The sequence below is a fragment of the Notechis scutatus genome, chromosome 1 (genome assembly GCF_049901735.1).
Source record: "Notechis scutatus isolate UNSWTSFEM ecotype Mainland chromosome 1, rNotScu1.2, whole genome shotgun sequence".
Taxonomy (NCBI): domain Eukaryota; kingdom Metazoa; phylum Chordata; class Lepidosauria; order Squamata; family Elapidae; genus Notechis; species Notechis scutatus.
The window spans coordinates 75,290,756-75,308,864 of NC_142009.1; the positions used below are offsets into that span (position 1 = coordinate 75,290,756).

An 18,109-nucleotide genomic window follows, 5' to 3' on the forward strand; every position below is an offset into this window, starting at 1 on the left:
ATGAATGGAAATGTGCAAAAGATAGAACCATTCAAAACAGGCTGTAGAAAAGGAAGGGCCTTTTTTCTGGAAAATGATCAGCTTATGCATCTTTAGAAAAATGTCAACTTTGAGGATTGCTAAGGAAAATAAAGGATTATTTTCAATAACTGAGTCTCAGAAGAACATTAATTGGATGAGAGAAGGGCATTAGGGTTGAAAAAGAGCAGGTGGTGAGAGAAAAGTGCCTAGCTGTGACTAGCCAGACTTCATAGGAGATGATACAAGTGGATGGGTGTTGCAATGATGAGGCAGTCGAGGTGTTTGACCATGATCAAATGAATCATGATGACTTTATTGGAGTCTAGTCTTGTATTTATACACATTTCTAGTAATCCTCTAACATTGGTTAACTTTGGTTGTTGATCAGCCTTTGTTACTGTCTAGCATAGTAATTAACACAATTAATTATCTCTAGTTAAAGTCTAACACATTTACTTCCTCTCTCTAATCCTCCTTTACATTAGTGACTTTGTCTGAGTTGCATTTGCTTGATAAACATTCTTAATCTGAGGTTTGCCATCCAAGATAAGAGCGTTCCTGCAATTACAACTCTACATATCCTCGTTTTTTATTTTAAATGAAGGATTCAAAGATTTATGAATGTATCTCAATTGTAGAGGATTAAGAGAGAGGAAAGCAGGACAATGCAAATAAATTTGGAATACATTGAATAAAACAACAGGTTACAATTAATACAATAATAATTATAGCATAAAAGAAAAACTGTCTGAGCCAAGACCAATCAGGGAGCCAATTGGTTAGCCACTCAAAAGGTGAGTACTGAGCATGGATATTATTTTGAATGTATGATTGTAAATTGACAAGCTCATCCTCAATAGTTTTATTCAAAGAATGAAAAATTCTGAGAATGAACATTAGTAGCATATTTATAAAAAAAGAACCACATATTAGTTGATCAGAGGCATTAAAAATAGGAAAATTGTTAGGATACATATCAGGAGCTGTATTAAGTCCATACAAAGAAGAATTAAAGGTACCTGACAATCAATAGTAGTTAGAACAATAACTATAATTCCCTAGTTTTTTTTTTATGTGCTGAACAGCATCATAATCAGACCAATTATGAAGCCAAGTATGTTTAGTGTGACAACAGAAACACAGACCCCTTGTAAATTGACTAACTTTCAAGTAACGCCAACGAATAGAATTCAATTGCATGGGGGGGTTAGAAAATAGCCAGGAGTGTGAAATAGATTGTAGTTGTGAGACAATAAATGTAGAAGACATGATCAAGTTAGGGGTAAAAGAATTTTGACCAAATGCCATTGGGGCTCATAGTATAAAGTAATATTTGTGCCATGGGTCATAAACATATATTGTGCATGATGAACCCACAAATTAGGGTTAAGACAAATCACAGAAGTGTCATTTTGAACAGAAACACCATTAACCATAAACAAGAAAATACAAAGTAAAATTGTAACAGAATTAGCAGTAATAATAAAAACAGCAGCAACAAGATTTTCAGGAGTCTGAGGTAATGAGGCCTGTTGCAGTTGTTGTTGAGCTTGATATGTAGTAGATTTAACCTGGCCCCAAGTGATGGGTTGCGGGCACTTCAACCTTGGAAGCCAGACTTCTGTGTTCAGATGAAGACTGAAATCTGGAATCAGGTTGTGAAGGCCCTGATGCCATGCCATGATATGGACACAGCGTGCTGGAACCCACACTGCTTGTCCAGTAGAAGGATCTTCCATGGCAGCGTAACCACAACCCCAGGTGATCAGTAGTGTAGGGCCTTTCCAGGTTGGATCTGGAGCTTGGCGATATTTTACCAAAGGCCTTGCTAAAGATTCAGTAGTTCGAAAATGCAAATTAACAGGTGAGTCTGCAAGAGAATCTTAAAAGGTTAAATAATTCCAAGTATATAATGCTACAGCAATGAGATTTTGAATCTTTCGCAGATGGTAAGGGCCAGACTCAGTTTGTAATTGTTTTTGAAGCAATGCCTTAAAGGTACGATGAGCTCGCTCAACTATAGCTTGACCCTGAGAGTTGTAAGGAATTCCGTGTACCAAACTAATATTCCATTTTTGACAAAAGGTTTGAAATTCCTTACTAATATAAGCTGGGCCATTATCAGTTTTCAACTTGAGAAGGCCGACCCATTACAGCAAAAGAGGATAGGCAATGAGAAATAACATCTTTTAAGGATTCATCTGCCTTCTGATTTCCTTCAGTCAAGGCATTAGTAAAAGGAGTATGACTTCAAATGTGTTCTACATACAAGGAATACAAACGAGTTTCCAAACTATTCTTTAAAGATAAAAACAAGGATAACAAATTCTTATCCAAAGAGAAAGCACAATAAGAAAAAAGAAGAGATTACATAGCTAAATACACATATTGAGTATCAACAATCAAGTTAATAGGTTGGTCATTGAACAATTGTAAAGCTAAAATCACAGCAGCCAGCTCAGCACGTTGAGCTGCTGCGTGGGAGTAAATTTAGAATACCATTGTTGTTGAATCTGCCAGACAACCACACCCCTTGTAGGTGAGCCATCAGTAAAAACTTGTAAGAGCTTTAGAAATAGGATTTTGCACAAAAATGAAAGAAAAGCCAGATTTAAAGTAGTAGTAACCACTATTCTAGGATCCTTGGGTAAAGGATACAATAAGTCTCCCACATATTGAGAAAAGCTATCTGATATGATTCTGAAATCATCAAATGCTCATGTTCAACTTTTGTACGAGTGAAAGCTATGCTAATGAGATCCTATCCTGTAAGATGTAAGACTCTTTTACGACCTTTGATAATCAAATCCTCTAATGTTGATTTGATAAGGATAAATGTTTCTAGGTGGAGTAGCTGACAAATTAATCCATTCATGAATGTTGACTGCTTGTGGAGAGGCTTTAGAATAAAGACATCCTGTGGGTAAGGGTGCAGTAGGAAGAATAGCTAAACAAGGTCCTATTGTTAAGGATGTTGTCCTGTCCACATATTGATGCTTAAACTTATTTAATATTTCTTGAAGGCATGTTCTTTGAAGATCAGTTAATACAATTAGATCTCCTGGTGCTTGTGCTCCCTTCAAAGACTGAAATAAGGGCAACATATAACCAGTTGTAATGTAAAAGAATGAGCGTGCCCAATTAATAATGCCAAGTAATTTTGGCCATTGTACTAAGGTATATGATTTCTATACTTGTAATTCAGGAAGAATTGGAATGGAGCAATTATGCAACATTCTATGTCCTAAGTAGGTATAAGGTTCTACCTTTTGAATTTTGTCTGAGGCTATATACAACCCTTGTTCTGCCACAATATCCATTAACTCTTTTAACAATTTAGATTCATCAAAATCTGGGGCTGCTATCAATATATCATCCATATAATGATAGACTAAATAGGAAGGAAATTTATTCCTAAAGGGTTGAAGAGCATTATCCACAAAATATTGACAAAGTATAAGGGAATTAAGCATTCCCTGAGGCAACACACACCAATGATATCTTTTTGTGGGCATGCTATTATTAAAAAATTTTCTTAAATCATGAAGGAAATGCCATTTCCCATTTTTCTTTTTTATAACAAAAACAGGAGTATTCCAAAGACTAGTAGAAAGTTCTATATAACCAACAGCCAATTGTTCTTGAACCAATTGTTGTAAAGCAGCAAGTTTTTCCCTTGATAATAGCAATTGTTCCACCCAAACCAGCATAGAACAGAACCATTTAAGAAGAAGAGCCATCATCAAGAATCAAATGAACATTAAGAAGAGAAAGGATATCAAGGCTCCAAATATTAGTATGAATATCTAGAATGTATGGTTGTAGGAAAAAAGACTTACCAGCAGATTTTGTAACATTAATTTCTTGAACATTCTGCCAAGCAGCTGTAGAACCTCCTATTCCCCACAATGAAGAAACTGTTGTTTTTGCCACTGTACTGGCTAATGTAAAGAGGAGATGACAGTAACATCTGCTCCAGTATCCAATAACCCTTGAAATGGTTGTTTATTTAGTAAGAGAGAGTTCAGCTGATGAAGTAAGCCTACAGATAAAGAAGTTGATCCAAATCCTGCATCCACACGATTACCTATACCAGGAGATGGATTTTCATATAGAAGAAGAAACAATTGAACAACAGAAGAATTACAAGGAAGAACTTGAGGAAGATTCACCCAAATCTGAATCATGAGGATACTAGTGTAATCTGAATCTATTACACCAGGCACAACAAAACAGCCCTTTTTGTGTGCAGAAGAACGAGGCAAAATTAATCCAACTAATCCTGAAGGAAGAGGTCCTTTAAATTGAGATGAAACTATTTTAACTTCTAAAGGAAATTTAAATTCAATTTCCTCTTGAGTGATTAGATCAATCCCAGCACTACCAGCTGTGGCTGGGGAGGAATGAGAGAAACTGCTGGAGGACTCAGGTAATATTTGCTTCCCATCTTCAGGAATCTTTGTATAACCACTCTGATAAGGCAGACCTTCCTATTCTGCTACTTGCAGTCCAAGCTGTGGCTCCTGACCAGGATGATATTGTACTGGACAAACAGACACTAATTCTGCAAGTTCTGTTCCTGAGACAGAGGCATCCTCCTTACAATTCTCAACCATTTTCTGAAAAGAAGACTGAACAATAGAGTCAGGAGGCTTTTGCCCTGTATCTGCAGAAGCTGAGGGAATGGAAGACATATATTCAGGTGAAGAAGGAGGATAAATGACAACATTAGTATAACATGAAGATGGAGGTGTTAAAAGAGAAAGTTCATTGTGACCAAATTTTTCAGTTGCATATCTACATAAATGCCACACCTGCAAAACTTCTATTTCTGCTCTAGGTTCAGTATGCAATGTATTCCCTATACGTTCCCAATCAGTTAATTTTAAAGACCCCTCTTTTGGATGCCATAAGCACTGAGCTGCAATCTCCTGGACCAGCCTTAAGAGATTTTTCTCTGGTACCTGAGTATTATTTTTCTTCAACAAATAGCCTAATTCATCCACATGCTTTCTTTGTTCCTCTGAAAGCGAAGACCCCATACTTACAGAAACCAATAATGGTTGAGAAACCCCAAAGGGTTGAAGGTGCACCAAATCCTTGCCGGACGAAGTAAGAGGGTCCCTGTTCATGTGCCACTTGTTGCAATGATGAGGCAGTCGAGGTGTTTGACCATGATCAAATGAATCATGATGACTTTATTGGAGTCTAGTCTTGTATTTATACACATTTCTAGTAATCCTCTAACATTGGTTAACTTTGGTTGTTGATCAGCCTTTGTTACTGTCTAGCATAGTAATTAACACAATTATCTCTAGTTAAAGTCTAACACATTTACTTCCTCTCTCTAATCCTCCTTTACATTAGTGACTTTGTTTGTCTGAGTTGCATTTGCTTGATAAACATTCTTAATCTGAGGTTTGCCATCCAAGATAAGAGCGTTCCTGCAATTACAACTCTACAGATGGGAATTGTAGTATTTCAGAATCAGCCATCACATAGAATAAGAGACTCTTTGTAGATGGTTTCTTGCCTCATTTTTTTTTGTAGAACTTGAACTTAGCTTGGCATACTAGACCTTGAGTAGGATAGATATGGATGGGGTACATATTTAAAAGACTAAAGCTTTTTGTACAGAAAGTAAAAAGATAAAAGCTATAAAGCTGCATTATTTCTAGATATCCTAAGCTTCTGCACAGAAAAAAAAAATAACACTGGGATAAGATCTTATAACACAGATGTATATGCTTGCTTAGCTTTTAGGATGAAAAGAATATGTTGCCCAAATGATTGACCCTTTTTTATTGCTGGTTTCTCTCAATTTCCAAGGCCAGGATTTCATTCTTGACTCTTGTGGCTTGTTTAATTCTCAGAATGCCTATAAATGGCTGTTTAAAATTATCTCCCTCCTTCCTGATAAAATGTTTTATTAATCTAAACACTTGGGCCTTTATGAATAGCAATCAAGTGGCTATATTTCTTGCCACAGTTCATAGGTGAGAGAGCTGAGATGTGAACAGAATCAGAAGCTGACAGCTCTTAATGGAAGACAAACAGTCTTTCAGGAGCTGACAGAGAGATGATTGGTGATCTTTATTCTCCCATCATATAATTCCACTGTAAGATGCTTGCAATCCAATCCAATAGAGGTGCTATACTTTACACATACAGTAAAGGGATCTATGCACATTTTCACATACGCAGACACCCAGATGCTCCAGCCCTTTCCTCTACTCAAAATGAGGGGAAATGGTTCCTGAGAGGAACAAACAGTCATGAAATATACCACAGACAAACACTTGGCACAGCATCTGGAAATATTTAAATGCCATGATGTGTCTGTACCCACAAAGATCAGGATCGTGCAAGCTGTGCTATTCCCAGTGACACTCTATGGAAGTAAAAATTGGACTTTAAAGAAGCAGCATAGGAAGAGTATTGATGCCTTTAAACTTTGATGTCAGAGAAGACTCCAGAGAACAATGACAGTGAAGGAAAGAAACCAAATCAAGATTATGATTATGATTTTTGTATGAATATTATTCACTCAAGGCAAAAATGACCAGGCTTAAATTACCCTACCTTGGACACATAATGCAGAAATTTAGCTCTCTGGAAAAAGGTTCTAACACTGGAAAGATGGAAGGAAAGAGAAGAAAAGGATGACCAGTAGCAAAGTGAATGGATTCAGTTACAGTGGCAATGGACATTGGGAAACTTGAAAGAAGAGACTGGGGATAGATTGGCATGGAGAAAATCTGTATATGTGATCGTTCCCACTGGTTCATATGCAGATTGGTAAAAAAAACCAGTGTGAGCAGTGTGTTGAACCAGATTACTTTATTTTCACCTTTGTCAAGCTATAATTCTGTAACTATTGGATGCTCCTTGCTCACTCAGAGGAAAACCAGATGTCGTCATATACCTGCTCACAAAAGGAAAGTGATTGGATCACACTTTCCTGGCACAGGGAGTAGGACTAAAAAACCCAGGAAACATCTCCCACTTCCTTCCAGTTGTGGGCTGTGGTAATTCTCATCTGAAACAGAACACATGACCAAAACTTGAAATCTAGACAGCAATTTCTTGTGCCAGCTTCATTTTGAGCCAGCATCAGCATGGGAGACAAATAGTTTAATTATCCTTAGTATCACTTGTCTGGTAGCATATTTTTATCTTCGCATACTCCAGAATCAGAATCAGTTCTTTGATCCTCTGGGATGTTATAGCATCTTGCATGTTGGACAACTGAGTTGATTAATGTAACCAAACAAAGAAGAAACTATTTTTTTCATTCCCAAGGCTGAAGTTCTACATTGAGATTCTAGGCCAGGGGTGTCCAACCTTGGTAACGTTAAGCCTGGAGGACTTCAACTCCCAGAATTCCCCAGCCAGCTTTGCTGGCTGGGGAATTCTGGGAGTTGAAGTCCTCCAGGCTTAACGTTACCAAGGTTGGACACCCCTGTTCTAGGCAATCTGAGTTCCCATTTGACAAAACTGCTGTTCAACCCACCTTGTGGCTCCTGGGTTTCAGCTGACCGTGTCTCTTCTACTCATGGGTTCTTTAAGGGGAAGTTAGCATGACAGCGTGACATATCTCCCTTTTAGCAATTCTATGGAATTTTGTTTAGAATATGGCAAAGCAAAGTCATCAGAGGTGGTATTCAGCAGGTTCTGACCAGTTCTGGAGAACCAGTAGCGGAAATTTTGAGTAGTTTGGAGAACCAGCAAATACCACCTCAGACTGGAGATTTTACAATGTCCTTCCCCTGCCAAGACCACCAAGCCACGCCCACAGAACTGGTAGTAAAAAAAATTGAGTCCCACCATTGAAAGTCATGTTGCCATGCAAAACATAAAAAGCAGTCAGGATTCATGACAGTTTGCAGGAGTTCCTTTGAACTCTGCAACCCACATAAAGGCCTGAAATGGACCAGATTCTCCAGAAGGGAACCATCTGGACAAAGCATCTATTTGATTGTTTGTTGTATGGTGTGAAAGGTTTGTCATTTATAGTTTGTTATCCTTTATTTTATTTTTATGTGGAAGAGAGGTGAGGGGTTTTTGTTGCTCCAAGACAGTGGTGGGATTCAAATTTTTTTTATTACTGGTTCTGTGGGCGTGGCTTGATGGGTGTGGCAGGGGAAGGATACTGTAAAATCTCCATTCCCTCCCCACCCCACTAACCTGCTTTCCAGCTCCATTCTCTTGTGCAGGGCAACAAAAGAAGACCCAGCCGATCAGCTGGGACCCAGGAGGCAGAGAATAGATGGGGACGGGGCCAGTCAGAGGTAGCATTTGCCGGTTCTCCGAACTACTCAAAATTTCCGCTACCGTTTCTCCAGAACTGGTCAGAACCTGCTGAATACCACCTCTGCTCCAAGACCATTTCATTCTCACCCCTTCTCCTCCACACTCTCTGCTAGAGAGAAGTTCCCTGAAGTTCCCTGAAGTTGGGCTCCAGCAAGAGTCCAAAAGCTTGGAAGACTAAACCTCTGGTCCTGGTGACTGACCCAGATCGAATCCTGGGACATGTATATTTGCCTTTCTTTGTGACATGTGTAGAAGGTAGAGCTTGCACTGTGACACTGTGATGTTGTTTTCATCCTTTTAATGAAAGCCTGAGGTCCCAAAACCACCTCTAGCATTGATGATGTGCTTACAGACTTCTACCCATGTTGTTCATCTTCCTGGCATACCTATAAACTCTGTAATCATAGCTGATCTGTCTCAAAGATTAATACACTGCTCAAAAAAACAAAGGGAACACTTAAACAACACAATGTAACTCCAAGTCAATCACACTTCTGTGAAATCAAACTGTCCACTTAGGTAGCAACACTGATTGACAATCAATTTCACATGCTGTTGTGCAAATGGAATAGACAACGGGTGGAAAGCATAGGCAGTTAGCAAGACATCCCCAATAAAGGAATTGTTCTGCAGGTGGTGACCACAGACCACTTCTCAGTTCCTATGCTTTCTGGCTGATGGTTTGGTCACTTTTGAATGCTGGCGGTGCTGTCACTCTAGTGGTGGCATGAGACAGAGTCTACAACCCACACAAGTGGATCAGATAGTGCAGCTCATCCAGGATAGCACATCAATGCGAGCTGTGGCAAGAAGGTTTGCTGTGTCTGTCAGCGTAGTGTCCAGAGCATGGAGGCGCTACCAGGAGACAGGTCAGTACATCAGGAGACGTGGAGGAGGCCGTAGGAGGGCAACAACCCAGCATCAGGACTGCTACCTCTGCCTTTGTGCAAGGAGGGACAGGAGGAGCACTGCCAGAGCCCTGCAAAATGACCTCCAGCGGGCCACAAATGTGCATGTGGCTGCTCAAACGGTCAGAAACAGACTCCATGAGGGTGGTATGAGGGCCCGACATCGCCACTGGCACCCTGTGCTCTTCACAGATGAAAGCAGGTTCACACTGAGCACATGTGACAGACGTGACAGGGTGTGGAGACGCTGTGGAGAACGTTCTGCTGCCTGCAACATCCTCCAACATGACCAGTTTGGCAGTGGGTCAGTAATAGTGTGGGGTGGCATTTCTTTAGGGGGCTGCACAGCCCTCCATGTGCTCGCCAGAGGTAGTCTGACTGCCATTAGGTCCCGAGATGAGATCCTCAGACCCCTTGTGAGACCATATGCTGGTGCGATTGGCCCTGGGTTCCTCCTAATGCATGACAATGCTAGACCTCATGTGGCTGGAGTGTGTCAGCAGTTCCTGCAAGACAAAGGCATTGATGCTATGGACTGGCCCACCCGTTCCCCAGACCTGAATCCAATTGAGCACATCTGGGACATCATGTCTCGCTCCATCCACCAATGCCACGTTGCACCACAGCCTGTCCAGGAGGTAGGGGATGCTTTAGTCCAGGTGTGGGAGGAGATCCCTCAGGAGACCATCCGCCACCTCATCTGGAGCATGCCCAGGCATTGTAGGGAGGTCATACAGGCACGTGGAGGCCACACACACTACTGAGCCTCATTTTGACTTGTTTTAAGGATATTACATCAAAGTTGGATCAGCCTGTAGTGTTTTTTTTCCACTTTAATTTTGAGTGTAACTCCAAATCCAGACCTCCATGGGTTGCTAAATTTGATTTCCATTGATAATTTTTGTGTGATTTTGTTGTCAGCACATTCAACTATGTAATGAACAACGTGTTTAATAAGAATATTTCATTCATTCAGATCTACGATGTCTTATTTTTGTGTTCCCTTTATTTTTTTGAGCAGTGTCTATTACTACATTAATGCATAATACATTAATATATGGTATGGATACCTTCCAGAGAGCCAAACCATACGGGAAGAAGACGTCTTGTGGGAAGAAGTCTTGCATATATCCAGACTGATACATCAGCAAGATAACTCTGCAAGGAAAAGTACATCTGTGCAAATAACTGAAGCTGTTTTCAGAGTAATCTCTTGTAAACAGCAATAAGTCACCTGTTTAAAACTATGCTCTGCCTTACTTTGCCCAGCAGACAACTCTTACATTTGTGTCTCTTTACAGAGATAGTCATTTGGGAGTTATGCCAGTGAAGTTGAGATGAATTACAGGCTACATAGCATCACGTTTGCTTCTGTTTTGCATTTCAATCTAAGGCAGTATTTTTTTTTTCAAACTTGACAATTTGAAGAAGCGTGGACTTCAGCTCCCAGAATTCCCCAGCGAATAGAGACCTCTTTTTTTCCCATCTTGCCTTTTTCATCCTGACTACATCTTATCAGCTTTTTCTGTTGGCTTTTTCTCTTCTCTACATAGTTAATTTACATACTTTAACTTTCTGCCCAGATTATTCACACGGGATATCAAAGCAGACACTGGATACACTCGCCATGCTTGCAAAATTCTGATTTTGTTGATGCTACAAGAATGGAAGAGGCCCTGTGGTAGGGTCTCTTCCTCGCTTTGAGCATTGTTGTTTGGCACATGCCGTCATCAGACAAAGGCAAAGGCAGTTGTTTATTTAATGGTGGATGAAGTGATTGTTGTTTATACAGTATAATTTCAGGCACTTTTGGGGTGGAAGATGCAAGGTTTTATTATCCAGGTTCTTAATTACAAACCAAATCTGAAAACTAAATGTTTACTGTCTAGTTTTCCACTCTGTAATGACCTGGTGGTGGAATGTAATTCTTGTTCATGAGTTGGCAAATCTATCTAGAGTTAGCCTGATAACCCTGGAGATCGGGCAAAGATTTCTCAATCTCTGGGCCAGGAACTGCAGGGGGAAACCACAGAGAGTTCTAGCAAGAAGATTTGATGCCGTAATCAGGAATTTCTTTAGTCTGGAAATTGAAAGAGCCAGTCCTAAACTATTGCCTTCTACAAAACAGTCATTCACCATCTGCAAGACATCTAGCTGAAAAGAACCTGCCAGTCATACACTGTGTTTGCCAGACACCAACACACACATAGATTGTTTTTGACAATCTTCAGAGAGACAGCACGAGATGGATCAAAACTAGTGAGGGGTACTGCCATACTGTGTAGTGTTACTCTGTGTACTGAGTATTGCATGTGCTCTAGCATAATATAAAGTGGAAAAAAAGGCACCGGAAGGGTATTTTATTTTTACTGCACCTGCTACTAAGGATAAATATTCTTTGTTATTCTTTATGTGTATCTCAGTAAATCTGTGCAATCACATTAATGCATCGAGATTTTTACTCATATACAAAGGACAGAAATTAATCTTTATTTTTATATTCAATTCTCCCTAGCTTAACAACTTAGTGTTGTTTTTCAATATTTATTGTGTGGACTTTTCTCTAATATCTCTGCGTGCACATGCAGTGAAATAGATATAGATATTGAAGGCAGGCTATGCAAAGCATTTGACAGAAGCCCAAGCTAAGCAGTGTTGCTCAAAGCATTGAAGCAGACATGTCCAGGTATGTGCAAGTACACCCATTTTGCTTTGCCAGGAAAGCCAGTGGAAGTGCTGTCTCTCTTCCTTGGACTACCATCTCCTATTCTCTTCCCCCCCCCCTTTTTTTTTTGGCCACTCTTCCTCTTTTCTTTCCAAAAGCTGGTAAGATGTGTTGTGTTCATTTCTCAAGAACTAATATGGTACCCTAGAATAAGAGTTATACCTGGTTTGCTTTCTACTAGAACACCTAACTCTATCCATCATAGAGCAGCTATTAAGCTTCTAAGCTACTAAGATTGTTGGACAAGCAGGCACAAAAACAGCCAGGGATGTGATTGAAGCTTGGGAAACAGGCCCCTCATCAACCTCCAGCTTCTCAAATACTTAGGAGGCAGGGGGCTTGGTAGCACAAGGAAACAATAGCCAATGACTTAACAGTCAGCCATCAACACCCTAATCTATGTCTAAAAACCTACACACAACAGCCATCATATAAATACCACACACAGAACAGCCCAGAGGACACAGAGAAATTCCCTGAAGATGGGCTCCAGCATGAGTCTGAAAGCTTGGAAACCCATGACTGACCCAGATTGGATCCTGCAACAGTATCCTGGGACATGTATATTGGCCTTCATTCCGTCTATTGATTATTGTCATGTGATCAGAGAAAATTACAAAGCATAGGCAGAACCATATGATTGCATAGACATTGGCATATACCTTACGGCAATCAGAATGGGTGGGTGCGGGTTGGTAGAAACCTGCTCTAACCTGATCAACAAAGCAAAACAAAAACCCAATCAAAAGCAATCAATTGGCATAGGTCTTCTTCCTTTTGAGGAGGAAAACTGTGGCTGAGAGATGAACAAATAGTTCCAAGTCATCCTTGTACTTTTTATTAGCTGTTGTGAAAACATTGCAAGTTAGAAACCCTTGGAGACAGCAGCTGGATTCACTCAAAACCATATGTCCCTCTATTTCTCTATCTCTCAATCTCTCTAATTTATTGTGCATGATTTTATGCTGCTTCAGTTCACCTGACTCTAAGCAGCTTCCAAGCAACAACAAATATATGATGATACACTATATCCACTAATTATTAAAATCTATTCCTCTGTCTGTCTGTTTGTCTACAGTCAGTAATAATGATAATATTGGAGAGAGATGGCGGACAGTTGTAGTGATTAAGGCACCAGCCTAGAAACTGGGAGACCATGAATTCTAGCCACACCTTAGGCCTAAAGCCAGCTTGGTGCCTTTGGGCCATCACTCTCAGCTCTTAAAGGAGAGAAAGGGAATTCGCTTCCAAAATCTTGCCATTGCCTGAAGTCAACACTGATTTTAAGGAACAAATAATACTAATAACGATCCTCCGGAAGGACTTGATCAGTGGATAAAAATGCCAAATCCAGTCTGAAAATCTGGCTGATTGTGCAACAAGCCAGAGTAATGCTAATAGTACTTGGAAACAGCTTACATCCTGCAACAATACTTTTAACACCATCAAGCAACGTCTCACTACCTCAGGTCCTTGAGAAGGACTCAATAGGTAGATTAAAAATGACAAATCCAAATCCAGTCTAAACATCTGGTTGACTAACCATGATAATGATCATGACAATAATAATATAGAGCCGTGGTGGCAAACCTATGGCATGCATGCCGGAAGTGGCACGCAGAGCCATTTTTGCCAGCATGCGAGCCATTGCCCAGAACAGACCCACTGCGCATGCGCACATGCCTCCCTCCAGCCAGCTGATTGTTGGGTATCTGCTATGCATGCGTGGGGGGCATGGGGTGTGTGGAAGATGCATGCGTATGCGCAGGAGTTGGTGCATGCAGGGTGGGTCACATACACATGCGCGGGGGGACAGGGGCGTGCACATTACATTATGGGTGCAGGGATGTGTGTGGGCATGCATGCATGCGCGCACACACTTTCATCACGTGACGACGAAAAGGTTAGCCATCACTGATACAGAGCAATGAGCATAACATCATTCAGTACATTACCAAATTACAAACATTGTCTTATATTCAGGTATCTCTCAGTCCCCAAATGCATGGTTTTTAAAAGTTTCATGAATGTTGAAAAGGAAAGTTCTTAGATCTGGTGGGAGAGATCCCACAGGAGGGGAGTTCTTGCTGCGACTGCTCACTTCCAACTCCCCTCTTGCTGCACTTCAGCAAGATTGGAAATACTCAAAAGGTCCCCCTACACGCCCACCTTGGATGGGCAGCTTCTATTGGGAGCAAGCAGTCTTGGAAATAGCCAGGTCTCAAGCTTAGATAAGGGGACGCCGTGGCTCAGTGGCTAAGATGCTGAGCTTGTCGATCAGAAAGGTTGGCAGTTTGGCACCGCGTAACGGAGTGAGCTCCTGTTACTTGTCCCAGCTTCTGCCAACCTAGCAGTTCAAAAGCATGTAAAAATGCAAGTAGAAAAATAGGGATCACCTCGGGGGCGGGGGGGCAGAAAGTAATAACGTTCCATGTGCCTTCGGCATTTAGTCATGCTGGCCACATGACCATGGAGACGTCTTTGGACAGCGCTGGCTCTGCGGCTTTGATGAGCACCGCCCCCTAGAGCCAGAAACTACTAGCGCGTATGTGTGAGGGGAACCTTTACCTTTAACATCTAGATAGCTGAACATCTCTGGAGATTCTCAATCCAAGGTCATGGTTTTCCCAAAGGTGTTTTTTTCCAAAGGCAACTGGACTTTCTTTGCTTTTCCTTGAAGATGTTTCACTTCTCATCCAAGAAGCTTCTTCAGGTCTTGAGATTGGTAGCATCACAGCATCTTAAACTGGAAACAAATCAGAAGCCGATACAGTCCTCAAGGTTAATGTTACATGACAAGACCAAGCTGTCCCATTTAGCATGCAGGCCACTACAAATTCTTCTTGTTACAGTTTTAGGGTTGCTACCAATGACTGTCCCATGTAGAGTCACTGTCCCATTACAGCAGTAAACCCTGTGTGAACTGTCTTGCCATTGGACACTGCCTTCTTACATTCACCCCCCTCACCATCAAAATAATTATATAAATAATGTTTTGAGTTCGTGTTATTGAATTCTGAAGTTGCAGATTGCTAAGAAATTGTCCTTGGGGGGGGAAAAACTTACCCATGTCATAAAAGTGTACTAAAATCCACACAGCATAACTAACAACATATTTATAGTTGTGATGTTGAAATACATGCCAATATACTTTAATTCTCTTCCTTGAGATTCATATCTTTTTATGTTACACATAATCAGCAAGAGTTTAGCATTAAGCATTCTCCTTCCTTCTTTTTCGTTTATCCAGAGAAGAAAAACAATGCAGCATTGAATATGAAATATTCAAATTGAAATATTTTGCCTCCGAATGTAAATCTTCCACATAATAAAATAGATACATGCAGTTAAAAATAAAAAAAATTCCCATAAGGCATCATTCATTCCATGTTCAATTCTCTTTAATTTTTGGTTATTTAAGCAACTTTTAGGATACTAACATCCTCGTGTTGGACTGTGCTAACTAAAGATCATGGGAGTTTGGAGAAAACCAACAGTGGCACTCCAAAGCTTATTTTAGGTATATGATAAAATTACTTATTCAGTGATAAAGAAGAAAGATATTTAGATGCATAAAACCCTTTTTATTTTCAACTTTACATTTGGACTATCTATGGAAGATCAGTAATACTCTCCCAAAGATAGCAGACAGCCCAAATTAAAAACTTGTCTGTTAAAAGGTATCTACATGCAGAGGGTAAAGCCTAGTTTCCAAGTGGTTTGGGAAGGAGCCAAGACCCTGGGAAGGCAAGCAGAAATATAATTTGCAATAAAAACTAGCCATATTTTTCAATCAGTAACTTATGAATTTTTTTCAGATTGACAATAATAACACACACCAAATGAAAAAACATTAAAATGAGAGCAAAAACTTGGAACAAATTATTTCTGTGAACATAAGATTTGTATTCAGTACTTTTCATTTGCTGCCAAGAGATCAAGAAAAAAACACAACCTTTCAGTTTGGGGACAATTTTGAATGTAAATAGGCACAATTGTGTCAAATGCTGCCTATGATCAATATTTTGCAGCCCTGTTGACATTTCCAGTTTGCAAGGGAAAATCCAAACTTTCCATTTAACTGATCACTAATCTTTTTATCTAGGTTGTGGTTAGCCCACAACCTGAAGTGGTATTCAGCAAGTTCTGACCAGTTCTGGAGAACCGGTAGTGGAAATTTTGAGTAGTTCAGAGAACCGGCAAATACCACCTCTGACTGGAGATTTTATAGCATCCTTCCCCTGCCACACCCACCAAGCCACGCCCACAGAACCAGTAGTAAAAAAATTTGAATCCCACCACTGGATTAGCCTTACAATGAAATAATCTCTAGAAGAGATACCTTCAACTAGTTTATCCAGTACCAATCTCTCATTAAATATAGAAGTGAAAGGTGACTCCTGAATTCCAGAAACGACTATGATACTGACTAATAAAGATTCTCCCACATTTCTTTCCCCTTTATCACCATAATGGAATTCAGACACATTTCAGCACAAAATTATGAAATATTTTAATGCACTATGTGTATATCAAAGCCACGTGTGCTGTTTTCCTGAATGATTTCTAAGAAAGCAAGGGAATTCTTGAATTGGATTAAGTTTATTGGTTTCAACTTTAATTAGATAGAAACAGAAAGCACTTCCTTTATTTCATAAGTAAAGTATTTATGAATCAAACAGTTTCAGACATATTCATTCAATCCATGCAAGAAATTCTGGAAGTCACAATTTTCTGGGAGATTCCACCTTAATTAACTAATGAGAAATTGTGCTGTCCTGCTCACTCGCATGCAGATGTGATGGGAGCTTAGTGGGTTTATTAATATTCCCCAGCAATTCTCTTAACAAAAACCCAGAACTGTTCCAATTAAGTCCAGCCAAAAGCTGGACTAGTCCACAGAACAATGGCCAATGAGTCCACAAGGCACTTGAAAGCTTCCCAAACAAGACAAATCCATCAGGCAAAATTAAATCCACAACACAAGAGGATTTATGAGGCAAGCAAACTTCAGAGTTTGCAAGGCATGATCCAAGTCAAGGCACAGTGTCAATGCAAAGCAAGGCAGGAATCACAATAATCAGGAAACCCACAGCTAGGAAACAACATGCGTTGTTTCCAGCGACATTTCCATCTGTTTGCTGTGCTGAATAGCAAGGCTGACTCCTCATGAGTAATCAATCTGATTTTTGCTGAGCCTGCCTTTTCTCTGTCCTATGTGTTGGATCAACGCAGAAGGCAGTTCCTCTTTCTCATCACTGACTGGCTGTAGCTGCATGTTTTCCTTACCTGAAGCCTCAGGGCTGTCCTGTGCTTCAACCAAATCCCTCTGAGATGATTGCTTGGAGCCATTAATCAACTCCCCCCTTCTTAAGAAGCCTGTAAGGGGCGTGTATAAGTGCACCTATCGTGCCTACCGTCCCTGTTCTATTGTTTCTTTTTATTTTTCTTATAAGTATCTATCCCATGTATTCAAAACTGTGTTTATTCTTATACCTGTATCTTGTAAGTGATTGACAAATCAAATAAATATTAAAAAAATACTAAGTGTCCAGGACTGGTTCATCCTTCTCCACGCTAACATCTGGAGAGGTATCTGGGGAAGCATCCAGAGTCATCACAGAAATTGACATTCATCTTGTAGTTTCCAAGATTTGGTAGTTATTCCTACTTCTAGCATCAAAGACACTTCAAGTCTGGGCAATTTTCTTGATCTTGCCCAGCTTTGGGTTTGACACCTTCCTTCTTTCTATGATGCAAGAGTTATTCCAATTTTTATAGGATATTTTGAATAATCTTGTGAGAGGAATTTTCTGTTCTAATTTATAGTAAACTTCTGAATGAGTTAAAATGCTTCTTCCCAGGTTTCTGGTCACCTAGGCTAATTTGTTGTTTATGAGATATTTTGTCAACCAACTTGTCCTCAGTTGTTATATTGTTTATGTCTATTCTCCCTTCAATTCTTTTTCCAGACTCCCACAACCTTTCACAGAGGGAAAGAAAAGCAGTAACATCTGAGGTGAAATTTAACTCTCATTAAGCAATATACACAAGAATATAATACTGCAATGCAATGCAATGCAGTGCAGTGCAATGCAATGCAGTGCAGTGCAATGCAATGCAGTGCAATGCAATGCAGTGC

The 18,109-nt window shown here is 40.1% G+C and overlaps 1 long non-coding RNA gene across 1 annotated transcript; it reads right to left on the minus strand.

Moving 5' to 3' along the window:
* Positions 1-7,041: 7,041 nt before the first annotated feature.
* On the minus strand, positions 7,042-14,603 carry LOC148132864 (uncharacterized). The gene is made up of 3 exons (XR_015746437.1): positions 14,536-14,603; positions 10,313-10,400; positions 7,042-7,060 (listed from the first exon to the last, which is right to left on the minus strand). It is a non-coding gene; the product is annotated as an uncharacterized LOC148132864 (long non-coding RNA).
* Between the last annotated feature and the right edge of the window lie 3,506 nt (positions 14,604-18,109).